Here is a 20,490-nt window from a genome sequence, read left to right as displayed (position 1 = left end):
AAGCAGCTTAGAACTGACCAATCTAAACTGGAAAAAGACAGAAAAAAGTATTCCTAAAAACACATCTACAGGAAAAGATGGAATTCCGATCAAGCTGATTAATGAACTTGATCCAAAAAGTAAGGAAACATTGTTAAAAGCTCTGGAAACAGTCATAACGACTAAGCAAATTCCGGACAGCTGGCGGCAGAGTAACATGAATTTGATATATAAAGGGAAAGGAGAAAGGATGCACATAAAATCCTACACGCCGATTATCATAACATCTGTTATATACAGGTTGGCCATGCAGGCGGTGAAATTAAAGGTGCAAGCATGGGTAGAAAGTAACAAGATACTCGGAGAACTTCAAAACGGCTTTAGAAATGGTAGGCGCTTAGATGATAGCCTGTTCGTGCTTACCCAATGCATCGAAATATCGAGTGGAAAATAGACCTTTGTATTTGGCCTTCCTGGATGCATAAACGGGGCGTACGACAACGTAAACAGGGATGTGGAGCATATTAAAAGAAGAAGGTATCTGTTATGAGATAACAGAGTTCCTACAGGAAATATACTGGGATAACAAAGTAGAAATTACATGGGAAGGGATAAGAAGTACGGAAGCTGTCAAGGTATATGCAAAAGATTAAGACAAGGTTGTCCTCTATCACCGCTGCTGTTCATGCTTTATATGATAAACCTGGAACGGAGAATACAAGAAAGTAACCTAGGTTTTAACCTGTCATATAGATTAGGTGGAAAGGTGGTAGAGCAGCGCCTCCCCGGTTTGATGTATGCAGACGATATTGTGCTGCTGGCTGAGAGTCTGGAAGATTTGCAAACTCTAGTTAAGTATTGCGGAGACGAAGGGGACGCTCTAGGCTTCAGTTTTAGCGCAATTAAGTCGGGTCTGATGATTTTCAACGGCTCAACTGATCAGGGCCTTAAAATGCAAGGCCATGAAATACCCAGAGCAGCAGAATATAAATATCTCGGGGTATGGCTAAACGAAGTATTGGCATACATTGGAAAGCATGAGCAATCACTTAAGACCAAAGTGCGAAGAAATGCCGGGATAATGAAGCATAGGGCATTGTGGGGATACAACAGGTATGAGGTTTTGAGGGGTATTTGGAAAGAAATTATGGTGTCCGGGCTTACTTTCGGAAATGCGGTTTTGTGCCTAAATTAAAGGTATACAGTCGACATTAGAAATAAATCACAGAGCCGTCGGACGATTAGCAGTAGGTGCCCACGGCAAAATCACAAAGTAGGCGGTACAGGGCGATATGGGCTGGACATCTTTCGAAGTACGGGAAGCTCAGAGCAAAATATTATATGAGGAACGCCGGAGGAAATTGGACAGTAACAGATGGGCAGCTACAGTATTTAAATACCTATTCCTAAAAAGCGTTGACTCACAATGGAGGAAAAGAACTAGGAAACTAACTATTAAGTATGCTAGTCACAAGGACGGAGAAATAAAGAGCTTTAAGCAACAAGTGAAAAGCACAGAAGGTAAAAATTGGATAAATTCGATGGAAAAGAAACAGTGTGAAATTATACCGAAAGTGGAAAAGACAGATCAGGAAGGAAGCTTTCTTTGATAACTCAAGAGGCAGTGCCCTACTTTTTGAAGCTAGATCAAGGTGCCTTAGAACGCGCAGCTACAAAAAGAAATTTAACAAGGAAGATGACGCATGTGCTGTATGTGGTAATTCCAGTGAAACAATTGACTATATTGTATTCGAATGTAATGGTATCTATCCGGAATTCGATGCAGGCGCAGTCACTGTTCCTGAAGCTCTGAGGTTTAGAGATACCAGTGGCCGTGTGAATAAACCGGCGGTGGAAGCTAGCAAAACACGACTGGAGGATTGGTGGCTTAAAAGCAGAAAAGTGACATAATGTTAGTAACGTAGAAACAAAAAATCGATAACTAGAATGAGGGTATAGTTAACCAATCTAAAACGATAATTAAGATATAGGGAGAAAAATGAGCATGATAGATACTGCTACCACCCTGTTTCAAAGGGGACGCTCCTATATTCCATCCATCCATCCATCTTCCCTACATCCCGATAGTATCGATAGTTCCAGTGATTTTACATGGATATATGGATGGAATATAGGAGCGTCCCCTTTGAAACGGGGTGTTAGCAGTTGCTATCATGCTATTTTTTTTCCGCCTACTATTGTTTGATTGGTTAACTACACCATCATTCTATTTATTGAATTTTTGTTTCTACATTACTAGCACTATGTCACTTTTCTGCTTTTAAGCCACAATCCCAATCGTTTTTTGCTAGCTTCCACCACAGGCTCATTTTCCCGGCCACTGGTATCTCTAAACCCCAGAGCTTCAGGAAGAGTGACTGCGCCTGCATCGACTTCCGGATGGATACCATTACATTCGAGTATAATATGGTTGATTGTTTTTGTGGATTTACCGCATACTGCACATGTGTCATCTTCATTGTTAAACTACTTTTTGTAGCTGCGTGTTTTAAGACACCCTTATCTAGCTTCAAAAAGTAGGGCACTGCCTCTTGAGTTATCAAAGAAAGCTTCCTTCATGATCTGCTTTTTTCATTTTCGATATAGTTCCACACTCTATTTCTTTTCCATTGAATTTAACCAATCTTTACCTTTTGTGTTTTTCACCTGTTGCTTAACCCTCTTTATTTCTTCGTCCTTGTGACCAGCATACTTACTAGTCAGTTTCCTAGTTCTTTTCCTCCATTGGAAGTCAGCGATTTTTAGTTATAGGTATTTAAATACTTTAGCTGCCCATCTGTTACTGTCCAATTTCCTCAGGCGTTCCTCATATAATATTTTACTTTCAGCTTCCCGTACTTCGAAAGGTGTCCAGCCCATATCTCCTTGTATCGCCTCATTTGTGGTTTTGTCGTGGGCACTCAATGCTAATCGGCCGACGGCTCTCGATTTTATTTCTAATGTCGACTGTACCTCTGATTTTAAACACAAAACCGCATTTCTGAAAGTAACCCCGGGCACCATAATACTTTTCCAAAAACCTCCTCAAAACATCCCGACCGCCGCATGCATTACGAGAGTGGACACCCATCTCCATAGGGAGGATTGCAGAGACGGAAGTCTAGCAAGTTTTTCCAGGGACCATAAAAAATCAAGCTTCAAAACAAGCCCAAGATGGCGGCGATCGGCCGGCTGCTTCGGCGGCGGCGCGCGGGAATTTTGAACAAATTTTTCTCCTTCTGGGCCATTTCGCGGCTCCCATAGCGTTTTAAAGTCAGTTTTATTGTATTTTCCGATCGAATTCAGCGTTGATATCTTTAGGACAGGTGCTTGAAGGTACAAATATTACAAAAATGTGTTTTTCTGAAAATCGATGTTTTGTCCATTTTTACTTATTCTAAGACCCGCGTCCCCCCTTAGGAGAAGGGGCTATTTTATCAGAAGCTTTTCCAGGAAAAGCCATTTAACCACAGTTAAATGGTTAAATGTTCATTTCAGTGACAGCTGGAAAGCGTGATGGCTGTTCATTTGAACAGCAGTGGCAAGCACAAGCATGGGTGGCGCCGGTGAGCACAAGCTGCTTCTGATGTAGCCGAAGCCTAGGGAGCACCACACATGCAAGTCTGCTGTCTATTTAGGGCTGAAGAGCGAGAGATATGAAGGGAGAGAGGTCAAAATTGAAATCACGCGAGCGACATGTGACTGCTCAACCTGCAGTAACTCGTTCTTATAAAACACTTCCCAGTGACGGCCATGAGGAATGAAGCTGATGGGCTCCTCTCTGCAGCTGGTTGGCAGCTCCACCTCCTCATTGGCTAAGCAGTGTGTCTAGCAACCGGGAAAACCGGGAATTGTCAGGGAAATTTCATGCACCGAAAAAAATCAGGGACATTTTTGGAAACCATCAAAAATTTTGCCACATCAGGGAATTACACGATATATTCTACAGTTTATATTAAATTTAAGCAGGCGCACAGCAAGTATGTTATTCATGCAGCTTTTTTTTCTTTGCTGAGAGCGCGGCCCCCACCGCGGTCGCGCCGCAAGGCGACGCGCGATATATTAATTTGACGCCAGCACCTGGCTGATGTGCCACATTAGAAGAACCAATACGCACGTGATTTGGGTACTCATAAAATATGCGGAAGCGCTGCGTTGGAGTAGTACGCGACAAAAAGCAGGCACAATCGCGCTGGCAGCGGCCAGCGCGAAAGCAATCGGCGAGCTGAGTGAGGTCCGTTGTGACACTCCAGCGGTTGACCGCTCTTGCCTTCGTAATCTCGGCGCAGGATCCCGCTTGGTGCGCGCTATAACATTTGTTAACACTTTCTTGTCCACAATCACGAACTCGGTACCGGCATCGCATTCCGCGCTAACGCCCAGGTAAAACTCGCGTTGGGACGTGGACTTTCGCGACAGAACGGACTTAGCGCTGACCACTCAGTGCACCAGCTCCGCCGTAGAGTACAGTACGCGGCGGCGGCGTCAACTCAAAGTGTACTGTGTCATCCGGGATGCAATTTGCGCTGTAATTTGAACCCACGGTGTCGTCATCGGGCAGCGTGGTTGATGTTTCTGCGCATCTAACAAGTCTTGCATCGGCTGTAATTCAGGTTCTGACGGCACGCTTGTGGCCGACGTCTTCTGGTTTTTGTTCCCGCCCGTTGCCTACGGCTTCGGAATGCTCGTTGCATGCACGGTTATAATTTTCTTTTTCCGGCATCTCGATCGCAAGGCAAAACTCTGCACAAAGCGGTGCATCGAGATACACGAGCGAAAACGGAGACGTGCATGAAGCGGCGGCCATGGCGGCGAACGCACAACAGCAAGAAAAAAACAATGGCACTCCGATCACGTCAGCCAACGCTTTCAAGCGCGCCGCGTGGGAGCTTATCAGACCATAAACGGCGTTCGGAAAACTGGCGCACGCTGTCAGTACGCTTAAACGAAGCAATTTTGAGATGCTTTCAACATATTTTAAACCAAGCCTAAGATGGCGGCGATCGCCTGCTGCAACGCCCGCGGTGCGCGCACGAATTTCGACCACAATTCCTCTTCTTGGGGGCATTTCCTGACCGAATTCAGCCTTAATAATTTGAATGCAGGTGCTTGAAAGGATTAACGTTCCGAAAATGAGTTTTTCTCAAATATTTGACCATTTTCGACCGTTCCAAGACTCGCGTCTCCCTTTATCTCTACGGCTGTTATCTTTAAGAATGTTTGCTAAGAGCGCGCTTAGAATGCGCTAAGTAAGAGCGCGCTCACCCTCGAGACCGGCCATAACCTAGGGTGCCTCGCATCGAAGCACCCTATATGCACCTGAATTTTGACCAATCAGTACCGCCGTTTTTTGATACATGGGGCTTATAGGAAATTTCGCAACTGGTAGTATCGAGAGCTCTGCTGAAGCTGGCACCAGTGCGCTTTTAATTTTCAGTGAACTTGCGACGTTTTCACCCGTACGTCATAACACTAATAACAGCTTTTCACTATTGTAAACTGCATAATATGATTGATAAATAGCTTTTTGTTGGGGATTATTCGTCTATGCTCATTATCATCAGCAGCTACATTTTTGAGCCTCTTCACACGTCAGGGAATTTGACCTGAAATAATAGGGAAAACCTGGAAAAGTCGTGGATTTTGAAAATAGTGTTTCTAGACACCCTGCTAAGCTATGTGATGCATTCATTGCCACCTTTTGCATTTCAAGTTCACGGAGAAAAAGAGCGGCCTTGTAGACGTACGCAAAATTCATGATTACGGATATTAGTGCAGGACACTAGAACAATGCTTTCTAGGGGCATGTCCTTCTAAAATGCACAATGTTGTACAAAAATTTATTAGGGCTATTTTTATGTGCTGTTATTCGCATGGTCATGTTTGCTTCGTGGATACGCAAGCATTATTTGTGCGTAGCATTAGCTGATAATGCAAAACAGAGAAGATACACATGTTTTTCTTTCATGCTGTTTGTTACAGGGAATGTGCCAAGGTTTCAATCATCTCTGGAGCACCTGTGGCGCTTCTTTATCGAGACCGGCCAGCAGCAATGGAGGCTCCGACACTGAGGCTTCAAATAAACTTGCAGTCTGATCTCAACTTCCTGTACTATTTATTGTGTTGGCTAGATTCGTGCCAGGTGAGGCACTCCTGCTGCCATCTGGGTGCATAAAGGCCACTAGCTAGCATGCATTTTAGAAACTGCAATGTCAGATGATTAGCCGTCAGGAAAAATATGGTCATTAGACAAGATTCTCTATGTTATTGACTAACTAGCCAAAATATAGTGCTGTAATAGCAAGCCATAATTCAATGTGCACTGCACCATCCACCTAGTGACTACCCACCATTCATCGACCATGTTACCACCAGGCCACCACCATCAGCCTACTAGGATCGTTTCCATGGCCAAAGCAATGGACATTGTCAAACCACCGGAACCACTAAATGTAAAAAGTGGCTGGTCTTCAAGCAGAAACTGCAGTTGTTCCTGACTGACATCCACCGACAGCCCAAAGACAGCAGCGGTCAAAGCGGCGATCCTTCTCAGCATGGCCGGCGATGAAGCACTCGACGTTTACAACAACTTCAGCTTCGCGGAAGGTGAGCGCAAAGATGATTACGACACGCTTACCTCCATGAAAGGAAAACGAAGTCTACGAAAGGCACCTGTTTCTTATGCGTGTGCATGGCGGGGCCGAACCATTTGAGCCTTTTGCACAAGACCTGAGAACTCAAGCTAAGCTCTGTAACTTCGGTGGTCTCGACGAATCTATGGTACGTGACCAGATTGTCTTCGGTACTAATAGTATGGCGCTCAGAGAGAAGATATGCTTCGAGAAAAAGAGTCTCACATCGCAGAGAGCAGAATAAATGCATAAGGCAGCGGAGGTGGCCGTGTAGCAGAACGCTTTATGGCGCAAAGAAAGTCCGCAAGTAGGCTGTACCGCAAGAAATGAGCCTAGTAAAGGAAGGCGAGTTCTTTGTAAGCAATGCAGCCGGACGCACGCGCCACGACAATTGCCAGCTTATGGGAAGCGCTGCTACACGTGCAATAGAATGAACAACTTCTCGGCATATGGTGCAGAAATCGCCAAGTCAATCAAATACAAGAAGAACTGGAAGGCGACTAAAATTTCCAAGTTTTGGACGTCAGCATATGTGGTGTCAAGGGGCAAGCAGGGCTAGATTGGACGGTGCAAGGCCAGATTTCTGGATAGCAGGGCAGTTTCAAAGTTGATACTGGCAACCAGGCGACCCCCCACCCCCTCAGCATTTTTCAACGCGTCAGCAGCGGAATATTTCTGCGCAAGAGTACAGCGGTCCTGACTGCCTACAACGGCACTGTTATCAAGCACGCCGGCATAGCCACGCATCCCTGGCCATGAAGAGGCGAAGCACGAGACTAACTTTTTAATCGTAACAAAAGGCCGACAAGCAATCCTTGTCTTTAAAACGTGCCTGCAATTTGGTCTCATCCCAACAGCTGTCAACGCCGTTAACCAAGATAGGCACGAGTCACCAGAGCAGGGTGCCCCGCATCTGTTCCGTGGAATCGGCTGCTTGAAAGGACAGTATACAAGATGGTGTAGCGGCCGAGTGCGGCTCCAGTGGTACAACCAGCCCGGAGGATGATACCCTTCTCCCTAAAGGAACCACTACGTGAAGAGCTCAACCGCGTAGAAAAGGCGTCCATCATCAAAAACGTAGACGAACCCAGCGATGGCCATATAGTACGTAAAAAGAACAGAAGCCTCCGGGTGTGCATGGACCCAAGAGAAGTGAACGAACACATCATGCGTGAACATTACCCGATGCCCAGACGTCAGGGGCGCGATTCTTTTCCCACCTTGACACGAACTCTGGCTTCCATCAAATTCCACTGGATGAAGCCACGTCCTGGATATGCAAGTTCGCGACTCCGTTCAGCCGCTACCGATTCCTGCGCCTCCCTTTCCGGATTTCTTCCGACAGTGAGGTCTTTCAGAAGACGCTCACAGAGATCTTTGAAAGCCTGCCTGGGGTACGGGTCTATGTCGACGATGTTTTAATCTGGGTAACAGCAAACAACAGCATGATGAGCACCTGCGCTCCGCACTGGAAAGGGCAGAAGAAGCACGTTCAACCGTAAAAAGTGCGTCTTCAATGTAAGAGAAATAACGTTTCTTGGTGACTTCATCAGCGAGCATGGAATACTGACGAGCGCTGATCTACTTTAAACCGATCGAGTTACGCCGCCCCCGAAAGACAAAAAGGCAGTACGCAGAATGCTAGGTGTCGTTAGCTATTTCCGCAAGTATCTGCCTCGACTCTGCGTTAAAACTTCCCTGCTGCGCAGCAATTGGTAAAAGAAAACGTTTTCGACTGGACTTCCGCTCATCAGCGTGAATGGAAAGAAATCTACGAAGCTTTAACACCTCCTTTGCTCGCCTTCGATGCACAGAAGGAAACCAAAATTTCGGCTGACGCATCGTGGCTAGGGATAGCCGCAGCATTGTTGCATGGAGTGACATAGCCCCCTTCGAGCGAAACGCGGTACTTTCAAACCGAGAAAGAAACCCTCGGTATTGTGTTTGCATGCGAAAAGTTTCACCAGCTGGTCTATGGCCGCCGTTTTGCCACTGAAGCGGATCACAGGCCTTTGCTGGCAATCGCGAAAAAGATCATTGGAGATATGCCGCCATGATTACAGCGCTTCTTTGCCCGTCTTCTACGACATGATTATGATCTGCAGTGTTCCTGGCAAAGATCTGCTTTTGGCGGACATGTTGTCCCGTGCTCCTGCTCTTCCTGCAGACCTGGAATCAACTGAGGGCGTTGATGCTCATGCTGTGCAAGTCATCTCGAGCATAGTAAGCACATCAACAAAGCGACGCCTTCAAAGTGAGACACTAGCAGATCCATACTTGAGGGAAGTCTTGCAGCAGATGGCACAAGGAGCTAAGAATAAAGGAGAGTCAAAGCAGTTTGTAGCAGAACTATCGGTAGTGGATGGAATACTGCTGAAATATGCAAAATCGTCGTACCAATGCAAGTAGAGATGCTGCAAAAGTTGCATGTAGGACATCTGGGACTGAATAATTAAGAGTATGAGGCCAGAACTCGTGGTTTGATCTTGCCTTGCAGGCATGGGCAGTGCTATTGAGGCGCTGATTCGTAAATGCAGCGCGCGCAAGCAAGGCGTACAAGCAACCATGCGAACCTTTAATTTTATGGCCAACACCTAGGGAGCCATGGCACCGGGTAGAAATCGATCTCTTTCACTTTGCTGGTGATATGTACGGGGTGGCGTTTGATGCGCGCTTTAACTCAGACGTGGAGAAGCTCGCTGTTACCACTGCGAAGTCATTACGAAGGTCTAGGCTATGTTCGCACGGTACGGAATTCCTGCGAAAATGTATACCGACAATGGGCCTCTGTTCGCTTCCCAAGAGTTCGCGGATTTTGCAAGCCGGTATGGCTTCGTCCATATTACGTCAAGCCCTGAATTTCCACGGTCGAATGGTTTGGCCGAGAAAGGAGTACAAATAGTGAAGCGCATTTTGAAAAATAAATAAATAAATAAGAAAAGACTGCGGAGTCTTCTGGATGTGTCTTTTAACTTACCATGCGTCTCCATTAGAAGGCCAATCACCATGCAGGAGAATTGTTGCAGGGACGTCGGATGCGCGCCACTCTACCTGGATGCAGAAAACAAACGGAGCGCTCGGTAGTAAAGCACCGCCAGACGTCCAAGGGCAAGCCATATTGCTTCCACTGCAGCAAGGAGACGCGGTACGAGTTCGCGACAGCCACCAGTGGTCGCGCAAAGCGATTGTTCTCAAGAAGGTGACTCCTCGGTCTTCAGACGGCATTCTTAGCGCTAAAAATACGCACGCACACGAAAGAAAAGGAAGGACACGGGACAGGCGCTACTACATCTGGTTTATTGCACTGAAAAGGCCTACAATACATAGCAATGACACTCATGCGCAGACCAACCAAACACGCCCCCTTTCACCGAAACTGCTCAAGAAATCGCATTTCTGCCCCCAACAGTGCGACAGACGTATCACTAACACACCCCTCCCCCCCTCTTCCTTATATGAAAAGCTTCAAGCAGTTCGCGCTGTTGGAGCGATAGCCCCGGCCGATATATCTGTGTAGATCTAGCATCCAGGCATGCAGCATTTCATGCGACAGTACTTGTTGTTGGGCTAGTTGGTTTAATTGCATTCTCGCGGTACTCAGCGCACAAAGACGAAGAACAGGAACGACGACAGGACGAAGCGACGATCACAGCATTCGTCCACTCGTCCTTGTTCTCGTGTTTCATCTTTGTGCGCCGAGTCCAGCACGAATTTCATACAGCGCAGTTGAGGGGGCCCAGCCACACGTCGCGAAATACGTGGGTGCATGTGGAGGTGACAGCCCTTATGGCACCGGCCCATGGCCGGCCCGTCTAAAGGTACTAAGTTCCATCCATCGTCTGCGCGCATCGCTCTCCTCAGGTTTCTAGCAGAGGCGTTGAGTAGCGAAGGCATTTCTCCCGTCGCTTTTTTTTTTTTTCCTCCACGCCATCACAGATGTACAGATGGCCACCGCTGTTCGAGTTCGCACGTATACATTTCCCCGCACATAGCCGCATGCCTCTTTGTGAAAAAAGACGAATGTTACAACTGCACACTTTGTTCAGGTCCACTAAACATCCGCTTAAACGAACTGGGATCCGCCAAAACAATAACATCCACGAACAAAATATTCATAGTCCGCTAGCCTATAAATACATATTCGGCTGAAAGCCACAAAAACCGTTACATTTAGCAAAAAATTCGCTAGTATCGCTACACCTCTGACAATCGGAGGTTTGGGAAATAGTTTGGTACTCTGGTGAGTTCAACACTCCCAGACATAGTGATAGAGTATTTTGGGTTTAAATTGCTGCACGCGTATTTTCTTATGTCGTGTCGGTTAGCGGTTTTTGTGCTGAAATGCCCCGAAGAGGGTCTTCTATATTTCCCCTTCGTTTTGTGTGCATGCTGTCTGCGCTAGCCCTGGTGTCGCTGATGGCAATGCTTACAGAGTCGGCATATAGCATTGCGGATTTTTCGGCCAAATTTCGTGTGGTCGTTTTCCTGAAGAAAGCTCGACTTTACGCGGCAGTACTGAAAAGAATCAAGATACCGATAGCGTACACGACACCCCTATAAAGAAAATTGCGCCGGCTGGGGTTCTGCGCAGTCAGCCAGCCGCGGGAACGCTCATGCAATACGCACGTCACGGGATTCGCACATGACGCACTGCCGCCCGCGACCCTAAGAGAAACCGATTTGACCGTCAACCCTTTTTTCTTCTACGGGAGTAGTCTAGCGTCCCCAATATGGCAGCGGCCTTCACCCCTTTTATAAAATCCTGTTATGTCGGCTATAAGGTATCTACGTTGTTAGTGCGAGGGGCATAATATTCGCTGCGTGCGCGATAGTGCGTTTTGTCCTTGTTTTTTGTTGGTGTAGGTTATATACTACGTCTGCGGCTTCCATTGCGGATCCTGTTTCGCGTCCATGAACCTTTTCACTCGCTTATTCAGTAGTTTTTTCAGTTCTGCTTATGTTATCCCACACATGCTCGTTAGCATATAGTGCCGTAAGCAGCACATTATATAACAGACCACCCGACACCGGAAGGCGGGATTATGATATCAGGAAATGCCCCAGTTTGCTGCTACGTCAGAGAACCCTACGACCAATCCGATCAGTGCCAGTCACCGACTACCACCTGCCAGCGCCATGCGCCTCATTCTTCGCTCACAACGCCAAATTTTATGCGTAATGATGCCCTTAACGCCGTCTCGTTAGAATTATCCATATCCTGCTTTTGTGTAAACGAAAGGTGTAGTTTACCCCCATAACATTGGTCGGGATTACAATCAGGGATGAAACGTGGAGAGAGGATGTCTTGACCAGCCGTAGCCTTAAGCAGTGCTTGATTGATTGGCCCATGTATTCCAAGGCTTATATCGATAAGCTAAGGAAGAAGAATGGGAAAAAAAAGTTGCCCCGCGTGGTTTCTCTGTCTGCCGCCGGATTTGAAAATGCACGCACTTCATACGCGGCAAAATTACTTTTGTAAAGGAATTAAATTGCATATCTAAATGCTTTGCTGAAAAGCGCTGAAATTTAATTGTAATAGATCACTACTTTACTGCTCCCAAAAAGTAATGAAATTACATAACAATTACTTCTTCTGAGTAATTCAATTACACTTAAATTACTTTAGTTTTCATCTATGCAAAAACTAAGTAAGGCCGTTAAACAAAACACCAACTCTCCAGACGCGACTCACACATTATTTCGTCTTGCTGCCGAATTCCATCCAAATGAATTATTGCCTCCCTCTTTCCTACAGCACATCCTATTATAAAAATAAGATAACGGCAACAAAAATGCAAGCATCGTAGAACGCTCATGAAAGCGGTGAGCCCAGCGTCTTGCTGGTGCAGAGCTCTGTCTCCGCATTTTGAAGGCCCCTAGTTTATTTATTGATTCCGTGGTCACAGTAGTCGACTTAGGCACCATGCGCTCAGTAATGCTCACGCCATGGACCCTTCAGCATGTCTCCCCCTCCTCATTTTATCGTCCCGTTGGGACGAATGTAACCAGGCGCCACTGCGCCCTAGCCGACGCAACAGGGAGTGCCACTGCGCGCTGCCAACTAGATTCGAACTCCGGCCACATTGCACCACCTGTCCCTTCGGCAGCCCCTTAACGCCTGCTGCTTGGAGAACGGGTGCAGCTACCCATAGGATAGCTGCATTAAGTGCGCACAGGAAGTCTCATACGCAGAGTTCTGCTCAGTTCTGTTGCATTTTGCCAATCTGTTCTTGCCAATTCTTCTTTGCCAATCCCTGGTCTATGGTTCACCGTATTTAGGATAAACTTGACCACATTGAGCTCGGACACCTCGGCTAGGATAATATAACGGTGCCAAAATCGTTTGCATTCCACCGGCGATGACGTCAAAATTGCGTTTGAGGTGACGACAACCTGAACGTCGCCAGGACGTAACGTTTTACGAAAAGAGCCAATGAGATAACAAAAGACGCCCAATTGATTTGCCTTGTCTGTGACGTAACCGTACCAACCCAATCGTTAAGCAAGGTCGTACACGCGTCATAGACGACACGAAAAGTTATCGAAGAGGTACCACGGTGTTAATTGCATAGATGCCTTTTGCGACGCAAAAATTGACAACGATGACAGTTTTCTTTTGACCTGGTCTCTTCAGACGGGAGCCGAGTGCTTGCTTAGACATGTGGTTGAGTTTCAGAGACAGCTCAAGCAATTTGGCCTACGACAATCAAGACAACGCGACAAGCGACAGCGAGCTTCAAGCGTTCATGTGCAGGCCATTAAGTTGTCTCTTCATGCAGCAGCTGCGACTACTGCCCTCCGTGACTCTTCTGGCGGGGGAGGAGGCTGTTGTGACCGTGCATGGTCCGCGCTTGCGCGCACTATTGTGCGCCTGTGGGCATGGTATTGATATGTGCTGTTGGTGCAAGGGCTCTAAGTGAGCCTGCTCCCATGAATCTTTTTCTGTGAGCATGCTTTGCTTTGTGGTGACCCTGCAACTGCCAAGTTGGCCCTGTCAAGGGAACGTCAAGAAAAATACAAAGAAACGTCGTCCTGTGAGAAATAGCCGGAAGTGCTTTTGTTCAACTGTTCACCCTTCCCGTCGAGAGGCGCTATTGTCAAGTGAGGAATGCCTATTGTCCAAAGGAGACGATCGGAGTGACACGTCCGCTAACGTACAGGAGAAGAAAGGAGCATGAGGATTACGGCCATTAGAGGGTTTCCCGTGAATGCAGGAAGGAGTTGCAATTGCTGGAAAGGGACAATGCTGGGAGCAGTATTCGTGGCGCGCACGTACACTTGGGTTTCTGAGAAGGAAATCCACCTGCCGGAACCAACATAGCGGATCTTTGCAGAAGAATCGAAATTTACCTCCTCGCCGTTCCCAAGCCCTACCCGACAACAAGTGACCACGCCCGACGAAACAATACTGGACCAGTCAGTGCATCAGACCATCAGTGCAGTGATGTGTTCGATTGGTTGCCGATATCTGAGGGGTGTTCCCTGGAACTGATTGGTCAGCATCTTCAGAGAGGGGCGGCTGGACATAGGGGATTTAAGGACGTGGCAGAGCACGAAATGAGGCTCTGAGCCCAGGGTAAACGGCTCATCCAGACGCTTCTCGCTATGAACTCTTAATGCTTGCCATTTTTCTGATGTACCCTTCTTTTTCGTGTAAATAATCATGTAAATAAGTTTTCTCAAAGTGCCATTAAACCTGCTTGTATATATTTTACCAACTTCGAAGATTCAATCCTTCATCAACCCGGAGTCTCTGCACGCTACCAAGTGAAGGCCGGGTCGACTTAGTCCCAGCGTCACGACAAGGCCCATGATGCCAAGAATGCTGCCGCGCCGGACATAACCTCCTTTCAAAGGTCTTCTTCTTTTTTTTTCATTCAGCATCATAGAAAGTGGATCCACTTCCACGCATCAACACGGACGATTCCTTTACTACGCGCCGAATGTATACGAACTCACGGAAGGTTGAGTCTAACCTGTTGCTTCCTCGCTGAAAATACAGCGCGCACCCACCGCGCCACCGAAGAGCGGTTTCGCGGACGCCACTGAGTTGTGCAGCAGGCTCGCCACACAGTGCACAAATTCTTTCCTGACACAAATGCGGCGTCTGAACTATTCGTTCGCATGACGATTGCTTTCGATAATCGCGGACGTTTCTGTCTCGCAAGAGCCACCGCGAATAACAGCGCCGCCATTTTTTGTTCCGCATGGAAGGGGCTATACTTGAAACCGATTCCAACGGAAAAGCGCATCTCACGATCATAATGAGTGCGTAAACGGCATTTTGACGTCACCTTTCTTTACTTTCTTGTGGCGTCTGGTCACAAAAGTAACGTTGACCTCATTTTACACAAATTCAAATCCTGGCCGACCAATCGCATAGAGGGCGGTGACATGGAATCGTTTTTGCCGGAATAGAATCGTTATAATATTCCAATTCCACCGAGGAACTCGCGCTAAAAAAGCGCAGGAATCACGGCCTGAAGCACTCGAATGGTCGTCTGCCGACAAAAACGATAAATAGGCAAAAGAAACTCACCTATGACAAAACTTCATGAACATTCTTCATACAATTGCATGAAAATTTTTAAAGCAAACAAACTATATTATGAGCCACGGCTCCTTTTAACGCGGTATATGTTTGGTGGGATTTTGAACCGGTCCTGTACCTCATTTCAGCCCTTAATTTCAGACATGTTTTTGAGACGTACTATTTTCTGATGAAATTGTGAAATTCTTGTTCCTCAGTGTGGGTGTATTCACTTCAACAAAATCGGCCACAGAATCGGAGGGGCAAACACTGTGCCTACCCCGCCGCATAAATCCCATTGGTTGTCTGAGAGCATTCTTTTTATTCGATGACTGCTATGCGGAATGGGGCTGTATTAAAGTAAGTCGTGTGTCTTCAGGAAACTGGACCAAGCTCCGTCTCTTGACGTTGTCCATCAGCCACAAGTGCAAGTCTTCCTTCCTCGTAGCCGACAGTTCTGTCTCTTGCAGTCGTCTTGTTTTTGATGTCTGCATCTCTGGGCACGTCCAAAAAAGAGGTGGCGAAGGTCCATCTCGGCGGCTGGCCTCGGACACTGAGGACATATATTCGGCACTGAATCTTCTTGAGAGCTCCATCTGCACGTCACTGACGGGTTAAGGGCCACCCTATCCCTAATCCTTGTAAGCGACACCTTCTCGTTAGGTCGGGGGAATCAGGGCACGTGCATTTTTCCTTACATCAGATGCCAAGATTGGGAGAGCGGGGATCAAACGAGAGGCTTGTGGGTGAGGCACTCGTATTAGGGGCTTTGGAAAGGGTGCCTGATGTTTTTTTTTTATTTATCAATGTTCATAGCGTCTAATTCTATCCAATGTATCTGAATGTCTTTTGTTCCTTATTTCTCCTGATTTCATTTACCTCTTTTTTTTTTTCGTTTAACAGGGAATCCATTGTCATGATTTGTTCTGGTCTTCATTTTTTATGGGTCTTTAATTAATTGCAGACTCTTTATGGAGTAGGCTATAGACCGGTGACGTTACTCTTACCTGAGTAAACAAGCCTTCGACACCATTTAAGCACGCGTGTCTTTGTAATCTGCGATTCGCGGCTGACATTGCCGTGGAACATTTCATAAAGATCTACCTAGTCCGGAAAAAAAATGAGGCTCGGGCGAGTATGTATAGAAACGTCGGCTCTCTTATGATAGAGTTAGGTGGAGAGTGAAGTCAGTGACATGATAAAAAATGATTTGATGGCAACTACAAGCAAACTTAAAACGTTGAGCTAGTTGACCTTCTGCCATGATGAAACACGCAGCTGAATAGACGACATTGTGTGCGTGTGTGCGTTCGTTCGTTCGTCCGTCCGGTCATTCGGTCGGCCGGCCGGTCGGCTACGTGTGTCATCATAGCTGTGAGCAATCGACAAAGCCAATCAGGATCTCGGCTGACGGCAGGCTCCGGAGCAGCAAAACAGGATGAATAGGATAGCGACGGCACGGAATGCGATGAGTCGACTAGCTGAAGCAAGATACATGGTGAAATGTGGGGCTGGTTTGAGTTAATTACTACAGGCTCAGTGGACCATTCATCTGCCGCCGCTATCTACCTAATCGTTTAGTCCATAACAATATGTGGAAACATCATTTCAAATTATGGGAAAACGGAATCAACTAAGTGCTGCAACAGAGCCGGCTCCTGCAATGGACTTCCCTGTTGCCTTCGAGAACGCACGCAGGCACACGAGTATGTTGTTACTTCGGTCAAAGTGGCTGTCGTTCTGCACGTGAACAGTTATTTATAGATACTGCGATTCAGTACAGACAATAGCAGGGTGGGAAAAAAATGAAATACAAGCATATAAACACAACTCTAATTCATAAAATTCATAACATTTGTAGGCACTTTTCAAATATTACTACACTATTCTGAGTAACAGTCTCGCTGTTAAGTTCGTTCCACTCAGGAAAAAAGGCCCGCATTTCTTTTCGGATTAAGCGCGTAGTTGTTACATTACTTTTAGCGGCAAGACATTTTTTTTTTTTTTTTTTGCCGTAATTATACCGTATATGCATGCGTATGGAAAGCGAACGTCAATGTAGTAAGCTCCTGAACCAAAGTCGAATGCACACGTAAGTTTGACGCCCTCGATGTGTGCTTGGTACGTGCTTGTAATTCCCCTCATCTCCTCCTCAAAGGCGAGTGTTAGCCGCAGTGCACGATACAGTTCCCGTGCCTTTCTTTTCTCCGGGATATCCATTCATTCGCAGCGAAGCTGAGCGTCACATACCCATTAAAGGAGAGTCGCGAAGTGATTGGAGAGCGCGCACGCACGCACGCACGCACGCACGCACACTCACGTACGCACACACACGTACGCACTAAAAGGGAACTTAGAGCAGTTGCCTGCATGTGATTTTTCTATCCGAGAAGCTGTTTAAAGGGGTGATGACAGGGTCGTTCGATATAATGCCGTTGTAGACTGCTGTGAATAATATACAAATCTGATTCTATTCGCAAAATTTTAGCACTCGGCGCATATTACAAAAACGCGAAAGAAATCGGAATCGGGAAACTCCTCTCACCGAAAGCGACCACCATTTTGAAAGGCTCGTGTGACGTCACAAGAGAATAGACGGCGAAGCGTCGTCTGCAATGCAGGCTGCAGTATCAGAGAACACATGTCTCTTTCGTGGACGAATGACGCAGTGGTCGTCCCTCATGCAGAAATGCTTGATTAAGATGTTACTGCAGAAAAACAATATAGAGTAAGGTATATTTTTTCGGCATAGTTAAGGCACAATCAAAGTCAGTGGGCTTCGCGGTTAGGTTCCTTAGCTTATCGACGCACTGATCTGTCGCACTACACCGGCGACGATGCCAGCACGACCAACGGTAGCCTGTCGCCGTATTGTGAGGTTTTCGGCCCCGCGACGCTGACGGAACTGATCAGCGGACGATCGCCCCATCTGTTTTGGTCAGATCGGAGGCCGAACGAGAACTTGACATCTGATGAGTCAACGGTGTGCACAGCTGAGCTTGTCTGTAGCTCAGGCGTGCGCACAGGGGGGCGCCAAGTCTGTCCCATACATTTACTTGGTCGGACCCGTGTTCTCAGCTTCGGACCTGTGTTGTCATGCAGCGTTTTTTTTTTTTTTTGTTTGTTTGTTTGTTTGTTTTTACGATACCGACGACTGAGGACCGTAATGTTGCATTAGAAGAAAAGCTGACTAGTCACCTTTACCTCCGGAACGCAAAGGACTGTATGAACTGTTGTGAGAGTACGTCATCGCGTACTTTTCAATTATGTGTCCATGAGGAAGCTTGTTTTAATCTTAAGCGGCCACTAGCTTTTTAATGCGAAAGCAATACTTCGCTATGGTACAGATTTCTGTCCGCAGACCGCGTCCGCAAAACGTGTCCGCAACAGTTCGGCAATGACCTTGGGCAGAAATGCGCCGAACGGCAGGCCCGTTCCGCGACGTGTAGGCCTAGCGCGAGTACGCGGGGTTTGGCTCTGCAATTTCGGCTATCGTGGAACGCGCATTCAAAAGATTTATCGATTGCATGTGGCCATGAGTGTAGTTCTGGCAATAGTGACTCCAAATCGACGATCGCTTACATCACAAAGCGCGTGCACACTGAGCGGGAAGCTTTGATGCGACTCTGTTTCGCGAGCAATACTGAAGGCAGCCGGCAGCTTTCGGCGCCGCTTGTGGGTACTCGGCGCAGGCGCTTCTTGCAGCGCTTGTAGCTTGTAAACAAATAAAGATGCACTTGGTATGAAAAGACGTGAATATTTTGGTATTGCTAGCTCAGCTTGCTTTTTATGCTATGCAAACGAGCAGCATGCATCTAGAAAAGCTATATATATATATATATATATATATATATATATATATATATATATATATATATATATATATATATATATATATATTGTGGGAATTAAACATTTCCCTCGCCCGCACGACGCGGCGAACACCCTCTCTCTCTCTCGGGGAGCCCTCATCTTTCCCCTTCTGGCCTCCTTCCTCCGGTGCTGTGGCGGAGAGCGCAGGGGTGAGAGAACGGCCCTTCCTTCCCCCTCCCCTCTCATCTTGGCGGACAGCAGCTTCACCCAGAGAGACGACGCCGCGACGCCGTAGCGTGCGGATGCTGCTATGACACCGAGGAAGAACATTGGGCGTTCCCAATAAACAACTTTGCCCGCTGGCTATGTTTGCCTCGGTGTGTCGTTCTTCACGGCCACGGCTGTGGTCAGAGGTAGCGGTGCGCCCTCGCTTCTTAGAGCGGAGCCGCAGCCCCGTAGAGAATCCCCACAATATATATATATATATATATATATATAGGTATATTGTGCCCTTTTACTTTGCCCTTCTACGCTATAAAGACGTGTTGGAAGAAATACACATGCAATGTGGTATCAGAATTGCGACGCAACTGTTTTTTGTGCAGCATTCAAGGTGATTCCACACCGTTTCGCTTCTCGGGGTGTGTTGATCACTTCTCGCCCTCTAGGTCTTCGCCTAGCTGCAAATCGGGGTACATGTCTGCACTGGCGCTGTTGCTGATCCGTGTAGGGTCTTTTGAGTCAATTGTTTATTATTGTGAGTCTTAATTGTTTGATTTCCGTCTTATGGTTTGCCGCAAAATGTACCGCCAGCCCTGTCCCCCTGCTGTGGGTGAGTTGTATGTAACCAGAATGGAAAGAGTGTTGTCCCTCCTTGCACTTTGGATAAGCACTGTCATTACGCAGCCTTCCCTCATGTTTTCCAGTTCATGTTGTATTGCCCACACATTTCCCTCGACCAGCATGGACATGAAATACATGGATTAGCGAACACAATGCACGGTAGGGCTTTATAATATCAGTTCTTCGTTTCAAAAACTAATATGGCATCGTCTGGTTCACAGCTTTGAACTCTTTGTTGAGACCATCCACCCAACTAGAAATATCAAAAAGTTATTGAGTAGGTCTTAGTCAAGTAGTTGTACGTATTATGTCCATCGTTCTTGGTAGTTTACTCTTCAAATATTTTTGTTTATTTGAAACTCAGTAATTGAGGAATGCGTGAAATTGTTGGTTTGAGACGCCTGGTACTTCCACGGCTGCCTTTTTTGTTCCATTCTATGGTGTTAGTTGCTGTTTTTTCTTTTGTTTTGGTTTGTTTTGTGGGGTTTAACGTTCCAAAACGACGCATGCTATGAGAGGCGCCGTATAGTGGAGAGATTCGGATATTTCGAACGCCTGCATGGGGTTCTTTAACGTGCATTGACAACACACAGCACATGGGCGTCTTGCTTTCCGCCTCAGTGGGTTTAGTACTAGCGCCCTAACCACCACGGCGGGCTATTATTTGCATTAGCGAGAAGGCTTAGTTAATTA

The 20,490-nt window shown here is 46.8% G+C and overlaps 1 long non-coding RNA gene across 6 annotated transcripts in view; it reads left to right on the top strand.

Moving 5' to 3' along the window:
• The window catches only part of LOC146183939 (uncharacterized), a 203,333-nt gene that overhangs the window by 176,568 nt on the left and 6,275 nt on the right, over positions 1–20,490 (top strand). For 5 of the 6 annotated variants that reach the window (XR_014708825.1, XR_014708828.1, XR_014708823.1 and 2 more), the window contains one exon: positions 5,962–6,101. The exons of the other annotated variant lie outside the window; for it this stretch is intronic. This is a non-coding gene — a long non-coding RNA (uncharacterized LOC146183939). Of the gene's footprint in view, positions 1–5,961; positions 6,102–20,490 lie in introns of those variants that run through there. 6 annotated transcript variants of the gene reach the window in all.

Source organism: Amblyomma maculatum, chromosome 7 (assembly GCF_055883805.1).
Source record: "Amblyomma maculatum isolate TAMU_Amacu chromosome 7, ASM5588380v1, whole genome shotgun sequence".
In the NCBI taxonomy this organism is placed as follows: Eukaryota; Metazoa; Arthropoda; class Arachnida; order Ixodida; family Ixodidae; genus Amblyomma; species Amblyomma maculatum.
This window is presented reverse-complemented; position numbering and strand designations above follow the sequence as displayed.